The sequence below is a fragment of the Armigeres subalbatus genome, chromosome 1 (assembly GCF_024139115.2).
Source record: "Armigeres subalbatus isolate Guangzhou_Male chromosome 1, GZ_Asu_2, whole genome shotgun sequence".
Lineage (NCBI taxonomy): Eukaryota > Metazoa > Arthropoda > Insecta > Diptera > Culicidae > Armigeres > Armigeres subalbatus.
In genome coordinates, this window is record NC_085139.1 from 180,963,868 (window position 1) to 180,987,768 (window position 23,901).

At 42.0% G+C, this 23,901-nt stretch overlaps 1 protein-coding gene and 1 non-coding gene across 8 annotated transcripts in view; one reads left to right on the forward strand and one right to left on the reverse strand.

The window, feature by feature from the left end:
- LOC134205576 (monocarboxylate transporter 12-like) overlaps positions 1–23,901 on the reverse strand; it is a 471,854-nt gene that overhangs the window by 104,164 nt on the left and 343,789 nt on the right. The gene's annotated exons all lie outside the window — the stretch shown is intronic.
- Trnak-cuu (transfer RNA lysine (anticodon CUU)) lies at positions 13,214–13,286 on the forward strand. The gene has a single exon. It is a non-coding gene; the product is annotated as a tRNA-Lys (tRNA).

A 23,901-nucleotide genomic window follows, 5' to 3' on the forward strand; every position in this document is an offset into this window, starting at 1 on the left:
AAGCTTTGACTTTGCTAAAGACACTTTGATCCTAAAATATTATCATTATGGTGAAAATAATTTTTTCCTCCTAATCTCCCGGCGTGGCCCAATGTGCACTGCTAGCTTCGTCACTGACCTCCTAAACTTACTCTTAAGCTTGTCGAATTCGGCCGTTCGCCCACGGGTAGACATCTAGCACGATGCCGCGGATCCAGCTCTTCCGCACTGCGTCGTCCGCGATGTACACCAGATCACCGCTTGCTAGTGGTGGCACGTCTGTATGCCACTTTGTCTGCTGATTTATTGACGGCAAATACTCGGATACCCACCGAGCCCAAAGCTTGTCCGCCAGACGCTGCGACCGCTTGTATCGGTCTCGAAGTGCTTCGGATTCGCTCGTAGGTGGAACAGGATGGACTTTACCGCTCGTACCGAAGCCACGAACAAAATGGTTTGGCATCAACGCTTCTTCTGTTCCAAATTCCAGGCCGATGTATGTTAATGACCGGGAATTGATTAGGTCTTCAGCCTCCGCAATCGTTGTCAGCAACACTTTGTCGGTTATCGTTCTCCCGTCGTTCAACACGGTTAGTGCTGCCTTCAGGGACCGGACCAATCGCTCCCAGACACTACCCATGTGAGGTACGCTGGGCGGGTTGAAGCTCCAGCGGGTTCTGGAATCCGTGAACTTGTCTTCGCACTCGATCTGCTGTACGATTATCTTGCTCGCTGCTTGGAAGTTCGGGCCGTTGTCTTAGTCAAACTCTAACGACTTTCCTCTACGACGCAAGAACCGCCGTATCGTCATCAGACACGCTTTAGTCGTCAAGCTATGAGCGATCTCAAGGTGGATAGCCCTCGTTGTCATACAGGTGAATAGGCAGATGTACCTTTTCTCCGATCTGCAGCCAACCGTGACAGTCAGCGGCCCACAGTAGTCCACGCCGGTATGGCTGAACGGTGGAAAATGCAGTATTACGCGCGACTTCGGTAGTGGAGCCATCCTTGGGTTTGTCGGTCGACATTTCTGCACCTAACACACCAGACGTAGGCTTTCCCAATCCTCTTCATCTCTACTCGCAGGTTCTGTACGTAGATGCGCTGTCGAATTTCATTGACGGCAGTCTCTACATTCCCGTGGGCTACCCGCTGGTGATAGTACTCAAGCAGCTTGTCGGTCAATGGGTGATTTTTTCGGCAAAATAATCGGGAATCGCAGCTCGAATGGCAGCGATGATCCTTGCGCTATTCTGCCATCCATCCGTAGTACGTCTTCGGCGTCCAGGAAAGGATTCAGTGTGTACAGGCTGCTTGTCTTCTGCTGCTGCTGGTTCTTTTTAAGCACGCGAATCTCGTCCACAAAGCAATCACCTTGAGCCGATCTCCAAGGATACATCTCCGCCTTCTGGTACTCGTCTCGCTTTAGCGGCACTATCTTCGTTCGCACATTTTCTTTGATCACGCTCCTAATTCTCGTGGTGGCCGGAACGGCCTCGATTTCAAGCCATTTCTCGTTTCCTTCCGCAGTTCGATGCGAATCGATAGACACCATCCGGACTAGGACCTTCCACTTAGAAAACCGCAGCGGGTCTACTACGGGCTCGGTTACTGAGATCTCATGGAAGTGCAGGCACGCCCGGGTCTCCTCGTTACTGTTCGGCGTAACTTTTTCTTGCGCCGGCCAACAGCTCTCCGGTTGATACGGAAACTCCGGACCGCGAAACCATGGTCCGTCTGATCGCAGGCTGTGCGCTTTCTCCCACTTTGTCAACGCGTCGGCTACGTTGGACTTCGTCGGAACCCATTTCCATTCTGCGAGCCTCGTTAGGCACCGATCCGAAACGCCACGAATTGCTTATACCGACGGTGGTCGGAGTGAATCCACGACAGCACAGTCTTCGAGTCAGACCACATGAAACGCTGTTTTACCGCTAATGAAAGGATTTTGCCGGCAGAGTTCGCCAATCTTGCTCCCAAAACTGCAGCTTGCAGCTTCCGACGTGGTATTGACATGTGTTGCAATGGTGCTCGACACTATGAACGAACACAACGGTCCTGTAGCTGTCTCTATGCGGATGTATGCTGCGCGTCGTACGCGTCCTGGCTTGCCTCTACAAACACATGCAGTTGCAAGCTGTCATATTGCAGCAAATATCCGCCACGAAAATCGTAGCGAGGAATGCGGACTTCATCGACGTCCGGGAGCCTTCGGATCCAATTATTCCATTTCTCCGCGGACTCTTCGCCGATCTGCTGGTCCCACTCACATCCGCTGCGTCACAAACCTTGGATCAGCAGCTTCCCGTAGAAAGTGAAAACAGTCAGCAGTCCTAACGGGTCGAAAAAGCTCAACACAATCCTTTTCGTTGGTAGCTTCTCGCCGGACCAGAACGGCACCAGGTCGTCTCTTGGTTTGGTGGAAAACGAAAACTCGTCACTCGCAGGGCTCCACACGATCCCCAGAACTCGCTCGAATCGAATCGGACTCCTTTTGTTCTTTGAAACGTACGCACTGATCCTTTTTACGTTCTCCCATGGCCTCCAGGAAATCTTCGGAGCTAGAGACCCAGTTACGGAGCTCGAAACCGCCTCTGGAGTGGACGTATCGTATCTCTTTCGTCCGCTTCACAGCTTCCTCGATAGTGTTCGCGCTATCAAAGTAGTCGTCGACATAGTGGTTTTCGACGATGGCCACCGCCGCCGCCGGGAACTGTCCCGCAAACTCCTTTGCGTTCAGGTTGTTTTACGAACTGCACCGAACACGGTGAACTCGTTGACCCAAAGGTAGCCACAGCCATTACATACACAGTTGGCTTCTCTGACGTATTGTTCCGGAATAGGAATCTTTGTGCTCGCTTATCTTCTTCTCTAATCCGCAGCTGATGGTACATCTCTCTTATATCTGCCCCGAAACCGACTTCTCGCTCCCGAAACTAACAGATCACTGCCGGCAAGGCAGTCAGCATGTCCGGACCCTTCAGCAACTTTGAGTTGAGTGACACTCCTCTTACTTCCGCTCTGGCGTCCCACACTAGACGAAATTTCTGCTTTCTCGGATTGTAGATATAGTGCTGTCCAATGAGCAGCTCGAAGTAGCTCGAAGTTGTAACCGTCCTGCTTGTTCTTTTTTGTCAACAAATGGGCATGAGTAGGACAGGGAGAAACTTCGAGCTACTTCAAGCTCTCATTGGACAGCATTAATGTTCAATGGCACGTACCACACCTTGCTGTAATCAAACGCTACTAGCTCGAATGACGTCGCCTTGTGTGCGTACCCTTTCGCTAGATAATCGGCGATCATGGTCCGATCTTTGGCGTAGCCATCCGGCCATGGGGTAGCTATCCGGAAACTCGCAGTGGTCGTTTTTCCACAGCAGCCCCGTTTCGAATCGGTCGCCTATCCTTTTCGTCGTCTTTTTCAAAATCTCTTTTGCTCTTCTGTCTGCTTCCGACTCGGGAAGTAAGGCCACGAAAATGCCAGATTCCTCCGGAGTGTACTGGCTTTTTAGCAGGTCGTGCAGCTCCTGGTTCGTCACCGAGCTACAAGTGTGATGTCCGACGATTCCATCTTCCGTTTTTTGTTAAGTGTTGTGGTGTGAGAGGTGGGGCGCCACTCGTCGCAAGCACGCTTTGTTGTCAAAGACATCGTTCTTGCACCAAAAGGTGCCCTACTGAAGAACTATGATTGGCGCTACCAGTGACCATCGGAAAGAATCTTTATGAAGCTCAGTTTTCATCGTTGTATGTTAGCAAGGGAGAAGCATCATGTGACCCTTTGATAACGAATAAGTTTTCATTGGCAGGTTGTCTAATCATCTGTAAAAACAAAATCTTCTGATTTTTTCAAGTTTTTTCCAGGTGCCTGATATTAATTTCCAGATAAACACAAACATGTCATAAATAAATTTTGGCAGCTAAATAATCAATTCAAACAATTAAATATTAGGACATGCCTTCAGGAATTCTTTTGCAAGTTCATCAAGAAATTGCTTCAACCATACCATCTAAAATTCCTTCAGGAATTTTTACGAAAACTCCTAAAAAGATTCTCCGAAAATTGATCTATTCGGAATATCATCTGGAAATTAATTTGAAAATTTCTTTAAATAGCGAATTATAAGAATTGCTTCAGAATTCCCATCTGGAATTCCTTCGGAGCTTCTTCCAGGATTTCATTCCGAAATTCCATTACAATAATAGAAAACACCTAAAAAATTGACGCGAAAAACCCTTTAGAGATTCCTTTGGCAATTCCTTAATGGATTTTACTGGAAATACCTTCGGGAAGCATTTCAGAAATTCGTTTAAAATTCGTTGGGATTGAGACTTCATATGTAAATCTCTTTACGAAAACTTTTGAAACACGTTAAGGAATTGTTTCGCATATTCCTACGAAAGTTTATTTACAGTAAATTATTTCTGGAATTCACTAGGGAAATTATTCGAGATATTTGTTTGGAAATTTCTCCAGTTAGGGACACGGCATGTATTTCCGTCCATGGTCGTAGGGGCTAAAACCAACGACAGCAACGTCCATTTGCTAGGACTCCACTATAGTAGAACGTATCTCCTGAGCTTACGATTTGGTAAGAATAAGTTTTACAAAAAGCGTCTTTTTATTAGTTTTCGAGACTATGACGAACAGACGAAAATACCTGCCGTGTCCCTACTTCTTTGGAAATTCATTCGAACATTCATAAAGAATTTCCGTAGAAATTGCTTTCGAAATTCATTCGGAAATCCTCACAGAGATTTATTCGGAAATCTTTTTAGGAATCCGTTTTATAAATTCATTAAATAATCCGTCCTTTTATGAATTCATTCAATATTATCTTAAGATATCATTTTGAAAACTCCACTACGAAAATGCATTCGGAATTCCTTCGGGAATTCTTTCAAAAATTTCTTTAGCAAAAATTCTTCACAAATTCCTTTAGATTTTTTTCTTCGAAAATCTCTTCAGTTCTTTCAGTTTCAGTTTCCATTCAGAAATTCTTTTAGTGATTCATTTGGAAAATTCTCCGGAAATTCCTTTGAAAATTTAAGCATAAGCATGAGCATGGTAACCGTAGTTGCTAATCCGTGATTGACCAGTATAATCGTAATTGCACATGGAACCAATGGATGAGGGCGAGGGCTTTGCTTTTCAACCTCAATGCACACATTCTGAGAGCTCTAGTATTGTAAATTGTCGATAACGGCACTAGCCACCCCCTAAAGGTCTATCGGGGATGGAAAGGAATTGATGATGCAATCACTCGCCCACGCCCAAGCCTAGTATTCCTCTGCACTTGCCACTACACGGAAGCTTTCATTTACCCATTAATGGGTACTTCCGTACCCATTTCAAACAAAAGCGGCATAACTCATTTAATGAGTAAATCGCATTTACTCATTAATGGGTACTCCCATTGAACTTCAAAAAATGGGTCAATTCCACCCCTTGTTTCGCTGCCGAAAATGTATGAAATTTACCCATTTTTTTGAACATTTGTTTCTGGATTTTCAATTTATCGCAATATCTTGGAGAGAATTTGAAGAAAATATCAAACACCAAGGTTTGTCGGAACAACAATGTTTATTTTATATAAATATGAGATTTACACAGCATCCGCGTCAACTTCACTATTTTACGTTGAATATTTGGTTTCATCATCCTTCTGGAATCATGGTAAAGGCGATGTCCTAAACACTATGAATCACTCGGTTCCGTCGATATTCCGTGTTAAATTGTTATATACACAATTCAATCTAAATTCATCTCCTCGGTGGACCGCTGGATTTGCTGAAGGTGAAGTGTTCTGATCGGCTACTTTTGCTTCATCCATAGTGGATTTCTGTAATTGAAACATATGTCCTTTTTCTTCAACTATTCCAGCTGCCAATAATAAACACTTACCTTGTCCTGATAGTCCAGCGTTATAATTGCCTCATAATTGAATTTAAATTAGTTATCTCGTATAATCTAATCGTTTTTCTTCTGCCGCAGAAAACAGGCAAAATGGCTGCCTTTATTTTTCAACTTTTGGAAGGGAATTTTGATTTACCCATTATTTATTACCAGAAAACATTCTGAACAATGGGGTAAAAGTACACTACTCATGGTGAAAAAAATTTACCCATTTTTGACATATCAGTGTTGATGCAAATAATGGGTATATGAAACCCTTCAAATGGGTATTCGCAAATGTCCGTGTAGTTCATGGGGAAATTCATTAGAATTTGGAGGTAGGTTCTTTGGAGGTAGGCCGAAAGAAAGATGCAGAAACGAGCTTTTTCCGTTTATTTCCAATTCCAGCAGAATGCTAGAATAGTCAAGAATAGTCAAGGATAGAAGTGGAAACTGTATTACCTGTTTTACCAATTGCTTACAAAATTGGGTACACTAAGGGGCCCCAAAATGTTTGGCTCCGGGCCCCCACCAGCCTGTATCCAACCCTGGGTTAAGGCGATAGCTGGACATCGCTTAGGAAGGAAATCTTTCAAATCACCTCTTTGCCGAGTGATGTACAGGACCCATAAGTAAAAAGTAGGTTAGAAAGTATGGACAAAAATTCATCCATACGTTTCTTTACTATATCCTTGTCTGAGATAAACAGTCCTGGGTCGATCGATGTGCATGCTTTGGTGAGTAAATTGATCGTATGAATAAAAAGTAGTAGTAAACTAGAATACTACTTTTCGAGTAGTAAGTCACTTGTAGAAAATTTTTGAAAGAATAAAAGTGACTTTACTACACTACGCATATTTCGAACATACCACAAACAGCTTTGATAAATGTAGCGTTTTCTACTGATTTCTTATGGTGTGCTCTACATATATGTTGCTACTGATGTTTTAGGTACCAGCCAGAGTAAACGCGACGTGCGATGCGACGCGACTGACGCAAATTCAATGCGATTTTTTCAAAACGATTTATCTGCTTTTGTAAACAAAGATTCAAACGCAATCGTAATATGAGAAGGCATCGATCTTATGCTCGCAGTGTGTTGCATCGCTCGTTCCTAAACAGACGAACAGAGAGAAAATTTTCTATAAAATTCTCTCTCATTTTCATTTCCGTGCGCGACGTAAATTTGAACAAACTGCGACCCCGTTTTGTTGCATCGCTTTGAGTTCTGCTTGTAGGCGAGCAGAGACAAAATAAGCACGTGTTTTGATGCAGGAGTATTTTTTTGTACTTTGGTATGATACAAACGGGGATGGCCCGTTTGGCCGATTGCCATTTGGCCGAATAGACCATTAGGCCGAAAGTCATTTGGCCGAAAGAGTCATATAAACGAATAGGTCATTTGGCCGAATATGCCATTTGGCCGAATAGGTCATTGAGCCGAATAGGTTATTTGGCCGAATAGGTCATGCGGCCGAATAGTCCATTTGGCCGAACAGGTCATTTGGTCGAATAGGTCATTTGGCCGAATACGACATTTGGTCGAATACGATAATTGGATGAATAAAACATTGACCGAACATGATATTTAGCCGAACATGTGATTTGGTTGAATAGGTCATTTGAAAAGTGAGAAATGAGGTGTAAAAGTGAGACGTCTCACTTCTCGCTACTAATTTCCTACTTCTCACTGTAAAAAGTGAGTAATTCAAAGTAGTGAGACGTCTTACTACCCACTTCGCACTACTCATTTTTCACAGTGGAAAAAGGGAAATAAGTAATAAATCACATCTCATTTCTCTCTTTTCAAATGACCTATTCGGCCAAATAACATGTTCGTTCAAATAATTTATTCAGCCAAATAATTTTGTCATTCCACCAGATGACCTTTTCGGCCAAATGACTTTTTCGGTCAAATGACCTATTCGGCCAAATGAGCTATTCACTCAAATAACCTATTCGGCCAAATAACCTATTACGGCACGAACGAAGGTAGAGTTCTGCCCTGAAAATAATATTTCAGGATGTTGCACAGATAGTTAGGGATCCGCATCCTGTGCCGTGATGGCTTCAAAGCTGGCGCTGTTGAACGCGTTCTTCACCTCCATCGTGACCACTGCGCAGTACCGATCTCCTCATGTCTCTTCACATGGTCGGATCATGTTTCGGGAAAAGACCCTCCACAATTGCCTTCAACTTGTCCCGGCACATTTCAGCTGGCGTCGACGGGCCTTTGATCTTTGCCATCATGACCTGATACGCATCCTCCGGGGGTTGGCGTCCGCTTCTCGGCACAGCTCGTTGTAGCAGTCTGACTTGCTAACTTTGATAACCCGTTTCAGTGCGGCCCTAGTTTTGCGTTCCTCTCTCTTTAGTTCCGTCCTTACTCGCTGTGCCCGCCTCCGAGCTTTGAGGCAAGCAGCGCGTAGCGTACTTAGCCTGTCGTTCCACCAGCAAGCTGGACGCCAATTGCTTCTCGGTTCTAGTTTTTGTGGCATTGTAGCGTCGCAAGCCGCTGGTACTGCTGTCTGGTCGAAGTGCCTCAACAAATAGGTCTTTGTTGGAAGCTTTCGTTTTCCACCTTCGTTCACTTGCTATCCTTATACGTGTTGCACCAGGGTTTCGTTGGCCAATACGGTAGCGGATCAGCTGGTGGTCGCTGTGGGTGTATTCTTCACTAACTCTCCAGTACATGCTTGCCGTCAACGAAGGACTGCAGAACGTGATGTCGATGATAGACTCCCTCCCATTTATCCGAAATGTGCTCATGGAGCCTTCATTGCACAATCGTAATCTAGATTCGCTAGAACTTCCTGCAGGATATATCCTCTTGTGTTGGTCATTCGATTGCCCTATTCCACGGCCCTGGCATTGAAGTCACTTCCTATGATCAGCGGTCTTCGTCCGATCAGCTGGTCGGTTAACTGATCCAATATCTGGCTGAACTGCTCCACGGTTCACCTTGGAGGTGCATAGCAGTTCCATATGAAGACGCTTCCCATGAACTCTCCACCACTTCTTGAATAGGGAATATGCCCTGCCCACAGCTTGTATCGTAGCCATACCCGTTCTATCTGTCACCCAGTTGCCGTTATCAGGGGGAACTCGATACGGCTCTCCAGTTACCGTGACATCGCACATCGTTTCTGTTGTAGACAGCCATAACGGTTTCACAATGATTCAGAATAATCTCCACTACAACATCAAAATTATTCTTCATTAATTTCCCTTTCTTGTGCAATGGACAGGAGGAAGGATCGCAATTTTAATATGGACGGAAACCGCACATCAACGATTTTATTAATATTTTTTTTTTCTATGAAATATTCTCAATACTATTTCAGAGATGACGAATAACGAATAACCTTAATCTACCAGGTCACAGCTCGACGTACTGAACAAATGTCTGTCTCTCCGTGTGCATGTGTGTGTGCTCACGAGATAAGGAAAACAGTAGCCTAATGTTTGTACAGTAATCCTTTACCGATTTTCTTGCAACAAGATGCATTCGCCAGAGAACAAAGCCTTGTTGATCACTATTGAATTTGATAACGACCGACCCTTCATTTCGAAAGGTAGGTAGGCAATTATTGTTGGAATTTATTACACTACACGGAGAAACTCAATTTACCCATTAATGGGTACTTTTATATGTCATCTCTTTCTGTCTGCAGAAAAAATTACCCATTTTTGAAGTTCGGCGGCATAACTCATTAATGGGTTGAGCCGCCGAATTTAAAAAAATTGGTAAATTTTTCTTCAGAGAGAAAGAGATAGACGAGCTCGGTGGTCTAGTGGCTACCGCTTCTGCCTTATAAGCAGGAGGTCGTGGGTTCAATTCCAGGCTCGTCCCTTTCCTACTTTGTATTTCTATCTTAGTTCTTTCTGTGTTTCACGTTCTACCAAAACGATTCCTACTGTTATAACCTTCCACACAATCCCAAAACCTCCCGTGGCACCTATGAGAGGTCGTAGAGTTCTCTGCATCTTTCTTAAGTAGGTGTCCAACAAATCATCCTTCCCCTTCCTCAGCATTCGCAAGGACGTGGCCAGGACAGATCTCGACTATTGGAGGGTGCATTGCTTCCATCTAAGAGATAGTGATTAGTCCCAAATCAATATCTGTGGTAACGGATGAAAGTGATGCTACTCTCATACAATAGTCTTGGCTTGTACCACCTACGAATTTGTGCGAATTGCTCAATGCTAATGCTAATGCTAATTTTTCTTCAGAGAGAAAGAGATAGCACAAAAAAGTACCCAATAATGGATAACGAAAATCTCCGTGTAAGGCGAAGCGTAACGATTATATCAAGAAAGGCATTATCACTGCGGAATTTTATTTTTCATATTGTGAACTAGAATAGTATTGACCTTATGGGAATGTGAAAAAGAAATATTTATCTACTAATGACTTCTCTCTGTTCTCTCTGATGTTTATACTGTACGCAGATGTATATTTTATGTTTTATTTGTAAACATTTACGTTAGCTATTTGATCCGGTCCCTTGGCACTTCTCTTCATTTTCTTAAGAATTCCAAACAACACTATGAGCAGCTGTTGAAAACCATTTGTATCAACAGCGGTAAGATCGAGTCCAGTGGATAGGGTTACTCCATTCGGCGTAGCCTCGTCAAGGAGGAGCTATAGCCCAACAAGTAAGTATGTACTACTATTTGAGAACCTATTATATATTAAATATTTTGTTAAAAGAATTTATAGAACCTGAGATTATTGAACCATTTCCTGTCGGGGAAAAAAGAGCAACACATCTATCATTTCTTAAACAGCGCTATCTCTACTAGCAATCTCCCCATGGTTTAATCCCCAACATTCAAATACTTTCCGACAAAATTAATTTGAGGGCCTAGACTAACAAATCAAACCGTTTCAAGAGCATGGCTCATAGGTCGGAGATATATTGTGAGCCGGCATAGCGACACACACATATTTCCTAATCAAACATCCAATTAAATGTGTTCACTCTTTAGGGCTCTGTCCATTCCTAAAATGCCGTGTGCTTGCTGTAGTTCGAAATTTTCCGCCTCATCATACATTTCTCCCCCATCATTGCCCTATAAATCATCAGCTTTCAGCAGCACTTGAAGTCTACGCGCGCTTAGTTTCCCGCCACTCGCGTTCTTGAGCGACGCACCACAAGTGTGTATCAAGGCTAACCAGGGCTGGTAACGACCGAATATTCTGCTATTTTGTCAAATCTATCTATACATAATTCGAATGATCTTCGAAATGCAGCAACATTTTGTTAGAATATTTAGAATACTTCCCATATTAATGGCTGCAATATCTTTCTGTATCCACAATGATATTATTATTTTGAAAACGCATGTTTTTAATAGCCAACATTTCAGGCTCCAAACAACAGAAAAGTTTTGGAAATCATATTTTTGATCTCAAGAATAACATTTGTTTGACCACCAGATGCGTTTTTTTGTTGTATTATAATCTAGAAAAGATTAGATGTCGAGAAAAAATTGGAATTAGGATAAAGAATGATCATTCACGTTGAAACAGAAATACAGGCCGGAAAGTTACGGTTTTTGCAGGCGTGACTTAAATTTACAAATAAAAAATCTTGTTGCCCAATAATCTTTGATCTGAAAAAAAAAACGCACATCCTCATAATTCTATTGTTTACGATCTATAGCCAAAAAAAGACACCATTGTATTTCCAAAGTAACTCGCTACCAACCCTGGGATATTCCTTAATTTCTTTCTATCATCTGTGCCGTGGGACGTACGTTTCCACACGCCCATTTGATTCCACTCAATTCATGTTTAACTTTTACTCAATTTTGTAAATTCGCGTCATATGTCAAAAAATGAGTAAATTAATTTTATGAATTGAGTAATATATAATCATATTGTAAATTAATGCAGAAAAGATAAATTGAGTGAAAAATTTCAAGTTGTCGTTGAAGCGAGGAAATAAAGAAATAGTTTCAAAATTCCTACAATTTTGAATGAATCTGAAATGACCAAGGCGTTAACCGGAGATCGTCGTGGATATCAAAGGTAAGTTGTATCAAGAATAAGGTAGAAATATCCTCATAATGTTTAAACATGTTTGAATCTCTTGATATTGCAGCCCAAAGGAGCATAAAAATCAGTTTATGGAGGACCAGTTGGTGTGATCTTTTACCTGCTATAGTATACGATTTCTTATCCCAACTTCTTCAATTCCGGATTTTTACGCTGAAATAATACATAGCACAACGAATCCGATAAAAACTGGTCCTACAATATGATCAACGACAAAAAATCAATAGTGGAAGGAAACCCAAGATCAATCAACGCCAGCAGCACCGCGGTCGACCAGCCACTACTCCCATAATCAATCAATTGATTGTGACAATTTCCGGAGGCCGGCGTATCACCACTGATCGCCAGTAACCAGTACGGCAACGTGATCGAGTTCTGGCGTGAAACCGGAGTCGTAACCAGGAGTTCTCAGATCTTTACGCTGGACGACGGGACTGAAGAACAAAGAATGGATACAGCTCCGACAAATACACCAAGTATAAAATTGAATATGTACTTTATGTAATCCTCAACAATCGTAGGTAGATGAATTTTTTTTTATATTTTTTGTTTAAATAAAATACAAAGATTATTCTTTTTCTAAACACAATTTGAATATTATTCAATCAGGTAAAATCGCAAAAATTAAAAAAAAAATTGCGCAATTTGAGTGAAAAGTAATCAATATTACACTTTTCTTTGATGACGAATTTGAGTAGATTTTAGTCATTTTTTGACATCTTTCGGTCTTTACTCAAAAATGAGTGAACATTGGTTTACTCAATTTTTGAGTTGTTCCACTTTTACTGAAAATGAGTGGTTTTCCACTCAATTTTGAGTGGTTTCAAACGGGCGTGCAGGTTTGATGCGTTGTAAGTTGCCCGTTCCACCGTCAGCGTACTTTCGGAGCGCTGATGTCTCTTCTTCAGGGACATATGATGTATGTTGTTTGGACGAATCATCAAAATTAATCACTGCCTTCACCATTTGGCAGTGTTTAATTTTTCACCCGAAATATCACGTACCAGCTCTGTGCCGATGCGACGGTGACCTACACGCTCAAACGCGAACCAGCCGGTGATATTCTATTAACTTTCTATTCCGCGCCCAATGGATTTGTGCGAAGCGCCAACGGTTAATTAATTTACCGCCTTATGTTTCACACGCTTCTTGTTTTCGGGGCGCCTCTGCTATTTTCATCATCAAAAGGTGCCGCACTAGTGGACGCAAAGAATGTAATCGTGATATGTTCGCTGGCATGAAGTAATTAATTATAATCAATTCTCGTTCCATCATCTGCCCGGCTAGCTCAGTCGGTAGAGCATGAGACTCTTAATCTCAGGGTCGTGGGTTCGAGCCCCACGTTGGGCGGAATGTTTTTTATGCTTCTCCTTCATACTTGACACCTTTCCATTGATAGTTCATGGAACACTAGGTAGCATAATAATATGGTCGGGGTTCTGCCAAAACACACCAAACGCCAACAAAAAATCTTCAATTTTTCTGCCCAATCTTTCGTTTAGTGAATTTAATTGATCGCAAATCGAATTGAATATCCCCCAACCCAACTACTGAGGATATCACTGAGATTGGTGCTGCATTTCTTTGTTTTGTGATGAGATGAATGTATGTTCACAGTAAAAATAAAAAGTAATATCACAACAGATTTGATGCACATCATCCCCGTCGTAAATAAGATGCTTTATTACATCTGAATGATGTAGTAAAAAGTTGACGTATTTGATATTTCGTTCTCAAATTAAAACGATGTGATGTGAGATGGAAAACGGAGCAGTTCCCCTATAAGCAAATTTGTTTTGAAGCAAAATGTCCTAAGATAAGGTAAAAACCGAAGAATATGATTGATTCATGAGACGTAAATTATTGGCTTTTAAATGTACGTTAACGTTTCGGGGTTATAAATAAGTAGGCTTTCCATACGTGCTATACCGGATCAGTACACAGTAAAAAAAAATTTGTAATATCACATCAGATTTGATGCACATCATCGCCGTCGTAAATCGTATGTGATATTACATCTGTTTTGCGTAACAAAAATCGACGTAATTGGCATTTTGTTGCCAAAATGAAATTATGTAAAACGTAATATGTTCGACGTAATGACGAAAATGACGTAATAACCAGCCAGCAGAAACCTTGCTTTCGGCAGCTGGGTTAGGGGTGTTCGGGACTTTTCTTTCATGCTTCTAAAATACAATTCTAAAAAATGATATTTTTTATTTTTCACAATTTTGCACATAAATATACAATATAATAACAAAATTTTGATTTTCGTTATAATTTACTGTATTTTGACATAACGATTTTTTTTTGCATAAAATGTGAAAAAAACGGCAATATTTCGTTATCGGGTTTTCAAGATTTTCAGTTTTTCAGGCTTAACGTTAAGGTTTAGTATTTGAAGATTTTTGGATTTTTAGTGGACCTGTGCGCCGATAAAAATATTGTCGCCATGGGATGATAGATAATTTCCAGTTAACGTGGACTTATTTTATACATTGAATATTTGTCAATATTAGATTTACTGCACTATTCCACCAAAAACACCTTTGGAAATTTCTTCAAAAACTCCTCCACGAGTTTCTTCAAAAATTCTTCCGAGAATTCCTCCTAAGCAGTTCTTCTTAAAATTTCTCCACGAGTTCCACCAAAAATGCCTCAAGAAGCGCCTTCGAATATTCCGGAGCTCCTCCGGCAATAACTCCAAAAACTGCCTCGGAAATACCTCCGCATATTATTTCAGGTATTCCTCAACGAGTTTCTTCGTTCCTTCGGAAATTCATACTGCAATTTCTCCAGTAATTCGTACAAGAATTACTTCGGAAAATCTGACTGGAGTTCATCCGAAAATACCTCCCGATATTCCTGCTAACTCCTTGTTCAGGGGTTTGATTTGAAAATTTCTCAAAAAGCTCAAATGAAAGTCCTCCAGGATTTCAGAAATTCTTTAAAGAGTTCTTCCAGGAGATCTAAAATACCTCCGCTAGTACCTCCAAGAATTCCTCCAGAAGTTCTCTTCAAGATTTTTTTTTCCGGAAGCTCCTCCAGAAAGTCCTTCAAGAATTATTCCAGGAGTTCCTCCTGAAAATCTTCCAGGAGTTTCTTCAGAAACGAGTTCCTTGGAAGTTACTTCAGAAACTTCTTTCGATATTCCTCGGCAAGTATCTCCAGGAATTCCTCCAGAAGTTTCTTCGGAAATTCCACCAGAATTTGTTTAGGAAATTCTTCCAAGAATTCTTCCAGTCATTCCTCCTGGAGTTCTTCCGGAAATTCCTACAGGAGTTTCTTCGAAAATTCCTCCAAGAGTTCATTTGGCAATACCTCCTGGACTTCCTCCTGAAATTCCTCAAGAGTATCCTCCGAAAAGTTCTTCAGGAAATTCCTCCAAGAATATTCCCCCGAATATTCCTTCAGGAATTGCTCCAGAAATTCCTTCACGAGCTCTTTCGCATATTCCTCTAGAAATACCTGCAGAAGTTATTCCGGAAACTCTTCAAGAGATTGTTCCGGAAATTCCTCCAGGAATTATCCCGGGAGGTCATTTAAGAATTATTCCAGCGTTCCTCCTGAAAATCTTCCAGGATTTTCTTTGGAAATTCCCGAAGGAGTTGCTCCGGAAGTTACCCCAGGAACTTCTTCCGAAATACATCGGCAAGTACTTCCAGGAGTTTCTACAGAAGTTTTTTCTGAAATTCCTCCGGAAGTTTTTCAGGAAATTCTTCCAAGAATTCTTCCAGTGATTCCGGAAATCGCTTTAGGAGTTCCTTAGAAAAATTCTGCCAAGAGATCATCCGAAAAATTTCCAGAAGTTCCTACGGGAACTTCCCTAAACACTCCTTCGGAATTACCTTAACCGATTCAATACGGATGGGTCATATATGACCCAAGACGAAAATCTGCTGTCAAAAATCAGTTTTAGGAGATAGAGCCTTGCTTTCTTCAGCAAAAATGTTCAAAATTAACTGCTCCATCCAGGAAAAATTTTGCACAGGTCAGGTTACAGGCACTACGATGATCTAGAGGATCCAAACTATCCTTGAGCTGTAACTTTGATGTTCTTAGGAATCAACACCATACTTTACCATATTCTTGTTAAATAATTGAAATTGTAATGCTTAATGATAAAATCCTGCGCCTGTCCAGCAGTATAACAGACTTTTTCAATATCTACAATACTCCAAACCGTCCTTGAATTCAGATCTTAATATTCAAATCGACCAACAAGAAGATCTTCGATGTCCCAACTATTTTTATGAGTTGGAATAGCTCCACGGGACTTCGTTACATCATTACAGACATACGTTCGACATCTACGACACTCCAAACTATCCTTGAGTGCAGATCTTAATGTTCAAATAGATCAACATGAAGCTCTTTGATGTCCTGACAAGTATTATGAGTTGGAATACCAAGGTACCTTGTAACACCATTACAGACACACCTTTGAATTCGACCAATATCTACGACACTCCAAACTGTCCTAGAGTGCAGATCTTAATATTCAAATCGATCAACATGAAGATCTTCGGTGTCCTCATTAGTTTTATGAGTTGGAATAGCTCCACGGGACTTCGTTACATCATTACAGACAAACTACAGAATTTGTTCGACATCTACAACACTCCAAACTATCCTTGAGCACAGATCTTAATGCTGAATTCGATCAACAGGAAGATCTTCGATGTCCTCACTAGTTTTTTTCAGTTGGAATAGCTCCAAGGTACCTCGTAAAACCATTACAGACGCATTACAGAAATCGATCAATATCTACAGCACCCAAAATTGTCCTTGAGTACAGATCATAATATTCAAAACGATCAACAAGATCCTCGATGTCTCAGCTATTTTTATGAGTTGGAATAGCTCCACGGGACTTCGTTACACCAATATAGAAACAATACAGAATTCGTTGAACTTCTACGAAACTCCAAACTAATTTTAACTAAGATCTTTATATTCAAATCCATCGACAAGAAGATCTTTGATGTCCCTACTAGTTTTATGAGTTGGAATAGCTCCACGGGACTTCGTTTCACCATAACAAACAAAGTACAGAATTCGTTCGAAATCTACGACACTCCAAACTATCCTTGAGTTCAGATCCTAATACTCAAATCGATCAACATGAAGATTTTTGATATCCTCACTGGTTTTATGAGTTGGAATAGCTCCCCAGTACCTCGTAACACCATTACAGACACACTTCATAATTTGGTCGAAATCTACGACTCTCCTAACTGACCTTGAGTACAGATCTTATTGTTCAAATCGATCAACGTGAAGATCCTCGATGTCTCTACTAGTTTTATGAGTTCGAGTAGCTCCACGAGACTTCATTACACCATTACAGACACACTACAGAGCTCGTTCAATATCTTCGAAACTCCAAACGGTTCTTGAGTACAGATCCAAATATTGAAAACGATCAACATGAAAATCTTCGATGTCTCAACTATTTTTATGAGTTGGAATAGCTCATGTATGGTATCGTAGATATTCTGGGAATGTTATGATTTGTATATAGTGGTGTAATGATGTCCCATGGGGCTTCTCAAACTAACATACAAGCTCGGGAACCTATGGATTACTCTGTTGATCTAGTAGACCTCCAATATATGTACTTTTTTTTTACAAGGGTTAAAAGGCCATCAAAAATCTGCGTGACAGACACCTCGAAGACGAACAGGGCTGGGTTCCTGCCTGACCTGCTAAAAATGTGCCTCCCGGATACATCCGGATCCCTTATCCTCTTTGCCTCGATCCCCCGGAACCACGGGATGCTGGGACTACTTCGGGGAGTGGGGTGTGCTGTGCTCTTGCACTTCATTTAAAATTCCGGCCCCTAGCTTAGGCTAGTTCGCCGACTGGCTTGCTGAGATTCACTGCTACGTTGTCTCGATCCCTCGGCGGTTGTTCCATAAACTTCCTCACTCGAATCTTCCTGATTTCCTCCGGCGTCGAGGGTGGTCCACCAGTTCCGGTGAAGGAAACTTCCGCACTGATGGTGCCCCGACTACCGGCGGCTATCGCAGGGGACGCTTTCGCGCATTGCGCCGTCTTCGTCTTCGGGTTGCAGAGGTGGTCCGACAGTTCCGGTGGTGGATGACGTCCGCACTGGCGGTGCCCTACATACCCGAAGCACTTCCTTCTTCTTTCTTCTTTCTTCAGCAGGTTGGCAATTCGAGTGCCGAGGTCGGTCCAACGATTCCGGTTGGCAGAAGACTTCCGGTTCGCTGGCGCCCCGACGACCCGAGACCAAACACTGCTCACTGTGCTGGATTTCGCTCCAAACCGACGCTTATTTGCTGGTCCCTTCTCCATCGACGCTGCAGCTCGGGGGCAATGGGGATACTCTGTTATTGTGTGTGTGTTGTTGCTGTTCATCTTTCCTTTTTTTGGTTTTGTTTATCTTCCCTACTTCATGTAAAATACTTGCATAAATTGCATGTAGACCTTCTGTATCTGTTCTTCTATTAATACTGTTCGTGTTGTTTGTAATGTGGCACATTTCTAAGAACTAAATATCTTATAATGTGTTAGTTAGACTCGAAGACAGCTATTAGGTGCAGTGCTCAAAAGCGTAGGAGAAGATTAAAATTAAAACGGAAAGCATAGTGAAGGCAGAAAAGCTTCAGGGTTTTATAGCAGTGAGTAGGATTAATAATAATTTGAAATGGGTTTTCAACTAAATAATTTTTTCAGCCAAAGCGGGCGCCATTTCAAATTTGGATGGACAATATTAGTTTGTAACACTATTATATGTACAAAAAAAAAAACAATCTACCGTGAGTAAACATATGGTGGGCCTGAAACAAATTGTAATAAGAAACTAATTGCAAAATAATTTTAAAATCTTTGAAAGGTAAAATAAATTACCGAAACCGTCGGATGCAGAAGTAAACTTGTTTTTGCTGCGTTACAAGACTGCTACAGCCGGAAAACTACACGTTCCGTTATATACCCACAGTCGTCAAGCATTAATTCGATATTGATTTGGAAAATGTATTGAAGGGAACTACTTTCCCTTCCCTACGAGGCGAACCGGTCCAGGGCCGAAAACCTCATTAATAAAGATATTAATAATAATACTTTCCCTTCGATAGGACTCGAACCCATGATCCTACAGTACGCTAGACTGCTTTAACCAACTAAGCTACGAAGGACCTCCGTCGGCCTTCGCCACCTAGCGGCTACTGAACGAGCTCGAGGTTCCCCGAGAAGGGAAAGTGGTTACCTCCAATACATTTTCCAAATCAATATCTTCCACATAATGTACATATTCACATATGAGTTTTCTCAACATTGTAAATTGAATTACTTGTTGTTTATTTGCTAAAACCTTTAATACTGGTTCGGAGCTTACTGGCACATCGAGAACATCTTAAGGCTTCAGCAATCAAAGGATTGGACGACCTTGATACCGCAATTTCTTTTCGGTATCCTAATACCGAAATTGGTAAAATATGTTTAGATATTTATAATTTATAGAATAGTGTCCTTGCAAGATTACCACGGCTTGTCGGAGTTTTACTGCCGCAAACAAGTCCAATATAAATATGAAGGCATGGGGTCCAGACAAAGATCGCAACGGGATCAATAGGCACTGAGAAGTACACTTGGAATAAGAATAGCAGGGAGTCCTTCCTTCCTGCAGCTGAGCACGAGAGTACAATGCGGCCTGAATACTTCCACAGCTATGTTACGTTCTGGCAGGGCAGGTGAATAGAGCAAGTCGCTTGAATTGAACACGATTTGAACGTCTAAGCACCTTTTGTAAACTTACTCGAACGAAAAGAAAGTTGAACATGTTGAACTTTTGGTCAATTTTATTCAACTGAGTTGTTCAATTTGCATGCCTTGTCAAATCGTAGATGCTACGTTTTGACAGGGCAAGTGAAATGATTAAATCAATAGAATTCAATTCAATTCAAGTGTATTATTAACTGTATTATTAACTGTTAGGTTTCTAAGCTTAGTTACCGATTTGACTTTCAAAAATGTGTGGAGAAATAACACCAAGGAGAACCTTTTTGCAAATGGCAACACGTGAAAGAGTCGAGCCCTAATTTTTTATGTACGGTTATTTTAGAAATACTGAATTTTTATATTGAGCTGAGTTGGCCAAAGGCATCAACAAGGCAAAGTGAGGAGACACTTCAGAGGATTCCAAAAGAATTGATAAAAAAGCCTTGCCTCCTTGAGATAGCTGTGCACAAAATAAAAACGAAAACAATGTATTTAAAACGCGATAAGCCTCTTTTAAAATCGCGCAAACACAATAATCCGCAACGATAAATACAACAGTTTACGACAAGTTTTGATAACTTGAAAAATACGACCAATTTATGGACCACTTAATTATAAAAAAATAAGGCGTCCCACTGTTGGTCTGATGACAATACGATGACGACAATGGTTACTTCGAATCAGCATCGCATCAGCTCCAGCCGATCGCATTCGCGAAGATCTCCGTGGAGAAAACAGAGCACTCAAACCGGTCCCGGCTGCTCCGTGACCGGTTCGCATTCCAAACTGGGCCGCGTTCGCTGGTTTATCGTAAAGAAATATAGAAATATAAATGCACCCATATTACTGATTGTGCTCCAGTCAAGTCCATATTTCTTTCACCTGCTCAGCAGAAGCACTTGTTCAGCAGGCTCAGGGGTGCCCTATTTGGTTGAAACCGAATCCGATGATCGAAAAGCGTGTGCAGTAAAATGCGTATCTAGCCAATACGATAAACTTCCCAAATGTGGCAGAGTTCCCACGCACTGTGACCAACCGTGAATGTTTTCTTTCTCCGTACCGTACGCACGTACCTACCATGGGGACCATGGTAGATGCACAAGCTGATTGAAATTCATACAAAACGAAGCTTATCTATACACATCTAAGGGTGAGTGAAGCTTTCTGAGAATGTTAAGGACGAGGAAATAAGAATTTGCAAATAAAGATTTATTCCTCGATCCTAAGCAGCACAACTCAAGCGAATCTGGTTACAGTAACTTAGTTGTGACTGAATATGGCCATATTTAAGTTACTGAACATATACAGGATTCGTCTTATCGCGAAGGAAATAAACACAGCACCGATGCAGATTTGCTACAAAAAGTTTTTCGAAATTCGTAAATATTATCATAACAATTCGTAAAAAGCGTTACATAACTGTGGATGTTCCATAATAGCGGAGGAATTTGATAACAAAACTATGCTATTGAATTTAACACAAAACTTTTAAGATGCGGCTCCGTAAAGTTTTAAATACGGCTAAGCCTACTGCTTAGAAAATATTTTTATTTATTTTTTATTTTGAGGGTTTCTCTTATTGATCTGAAATTATTATCAGCAATCTTAATACTGATCTCAGTAAAAAATAATCATCCTGCCAGGCTAGAAAAAGTTTTATACACTGCACCACGCTGCAATTGTGAACATAATAAATTTCTGCTATTTTTAATGTCCATGAATAAATATAAAACCAATACCCGCGATGATTATTCATGAATTGCGTGTGCGCCTCTGGTTGAGCTTCCACAACGTTAAATATTGATTGCTCATTGGTGCAAGGAGCCACTTAGCGATCGCTGAATAATGGGAGTTTGATATGTTGTTAACTGTTCAGGCACCAACACATGGCGGCCCTGCATCCATTCCAAATATGGGAGTTACTGGGTCTGGTTCATCGGTGCGATCGCTGTTAGATTGAGTGGAAATTAATTTACGGCTCGCGGAAATGATCCACTTGCCACGAGATGTGGTTCGTTTGTTTGTTTTGGGGGAAGGAATTAGTGACTAGCTTTTGGTTAGCTTAACAAACCTTCAAGGGACAGTCGAAAGCTATGTGTAATAGGCATCCATCAATCAACAGAAAATTCGCCTTAGATTGGAATGCTGTGACGTCAATAGTCCACGGTTAAAACTGGGTGATCTTGTATTTTAGGATTGTTGGATAGGCATGTGGTTCTTATTTAAATAATCCTTAGCTTGTCTGCTTTCAAATGAGTGATCCCTAAGTTTTCTTCACTTCACTAAATATTGTTGTAGCTGCCTGTGATATGTGAAACTGAAACTTGGTGATTATTTAGTTTTAATAATTTAATTTAATAATCTATCTGCCTTCATCATATGAACGAAACAAAATCCTGAAATCCGTCTACTACCCAACAAACAATTTAAGCTGAATAAGCTGGTTTTTCAGCTGAAGAAGCTTATTTTTATTGAAATATGCACTATCAGCTGTCAATGTTTGTTGATTATTTATTTATTCAGACTAAGGCCGAAGTGGCCTGTGCGGTATATAAGAGTCTTCTCCATTCGGCTCGGTCCATGGCTACACGTCGCCAACCACGCAGTCTACGGAGGGTCCGCAAGTCATCTTCCACCTGATCGATCCACCTTGCACGCTGCGCACCTCGCCTTCTTGTGCCCGTCGGATCGTTGTCGAGAACCATTTTCACCGGGTTACTGTCCGACATTCTGGCTACGTGCCCGGCCCACCGCAGTCGTCCGATTTTCGCGGTGTAAACGATGGATGGTTCTCCCAACAGCTGACTCAACTCGTGATTCATACGCCTCCTTCACGTACCGTCTGCCATCTGCACCACACCATAGATGGTTCGCAGCACTTTCCTTGAGTGCACGTTGGTCCTCCACGAGCATCGTTCAGGTCTCGTGTCCGTACTGAACTACCGTACTTATAAGGGTTTTGTAGATTGTCAGTTTGGTACGGCGGCGAACTCTATTCGATCGGAGCGTCTTGCGGAGTTCAAAGTATGTGCGATTTCCAGCCACTATGCGTCTCCGAATTTCTCTGCTAGTATCATTTTCGGCAGTCACCAGTGAGCCCAAGTACACAAATTCTTCTACCACCTCGATTTCGTCACCACCGATACAAACTCGCGGTGGGTGGCTCACATTGTCTTCTCTTGAACCTCTTCCTATCATGTACTTTGTCTTCGACGTGTTGATGACTAGTCCGATCCGTTTGGATTCCCTCTTCAGTCTGATGTAGGCTTCCTCCATCTTCTCAAAGTTACGTGCCATAATATCTATGTCGTCGGCGAAGCCAAATAGCTGGACGGACTTATTGAAAATTGCACTACCCGTGTTAATCTCTGCTCTTCGTATTACCCCTTCCAAAGCGATATTGAATAGCAGACATGAAAGACCATCACCTTGCCGTAACCCTCAGCGGGTTTCGAAGGGACTCGAGAATGCCCCTGAAACTCGAACTACGCACATCACCCGATCCATCGTTGCTTTGATCAACCGTGTCAGTTTATACGGGAATCGTGCATTAGCTGTCATAGCTGGTCTCGATCGATTGTATCATATGCGGCCGATGAATAGAGATTGTGAGGGTACGTTGTATTCGCGGCATTTCTGCAGTACTTGACGAATGGCGAACACCTGATCCGTGGTGGAGCGTTCGCCCATAAAACCCGCCTGGTACTGCCCCACGGACTCTCTTGCAGTTGGTGCTAGTCGACGACATAAAATTTGGGAGAGTACCTTGTAGGCGGCGTTCAGCAATGTGATTGCGTGGTAGTTGCTACAATCCAGCTTATCGCCCTTTTGTAGATGGGACACGACACCTTCCATCCACTCCTGCGGCAAAACTTCCTCCTCCCAAATCTTGGTAATGACCCAGTGCAGCGCTCTAGCCAGTGCCTCACCACCGTGTTTAAATAGCTCTCCTGGTAGTTGGTCAACTCCAGGGGCTTTGTTGTTCTTCAGCCGGCCAATATCCTCCTGGATTTCCTGAAGATCCGGAGCCGGTAGAATTATATCCTGCGCGCTTTCCCTCAGGTCCATCACCATACCGCCATCTTCGTCTGTTACATCGCCATTCAGGTGCTCTTCGTAGTGCTGCCGCCACCTTTGGATCACCTCACGCTCGTTCGTAAGAAGGTTCCCGTTTATGTCCTTACACATATCGGGCTGTGGCACGTGGCCGTTACGTGAA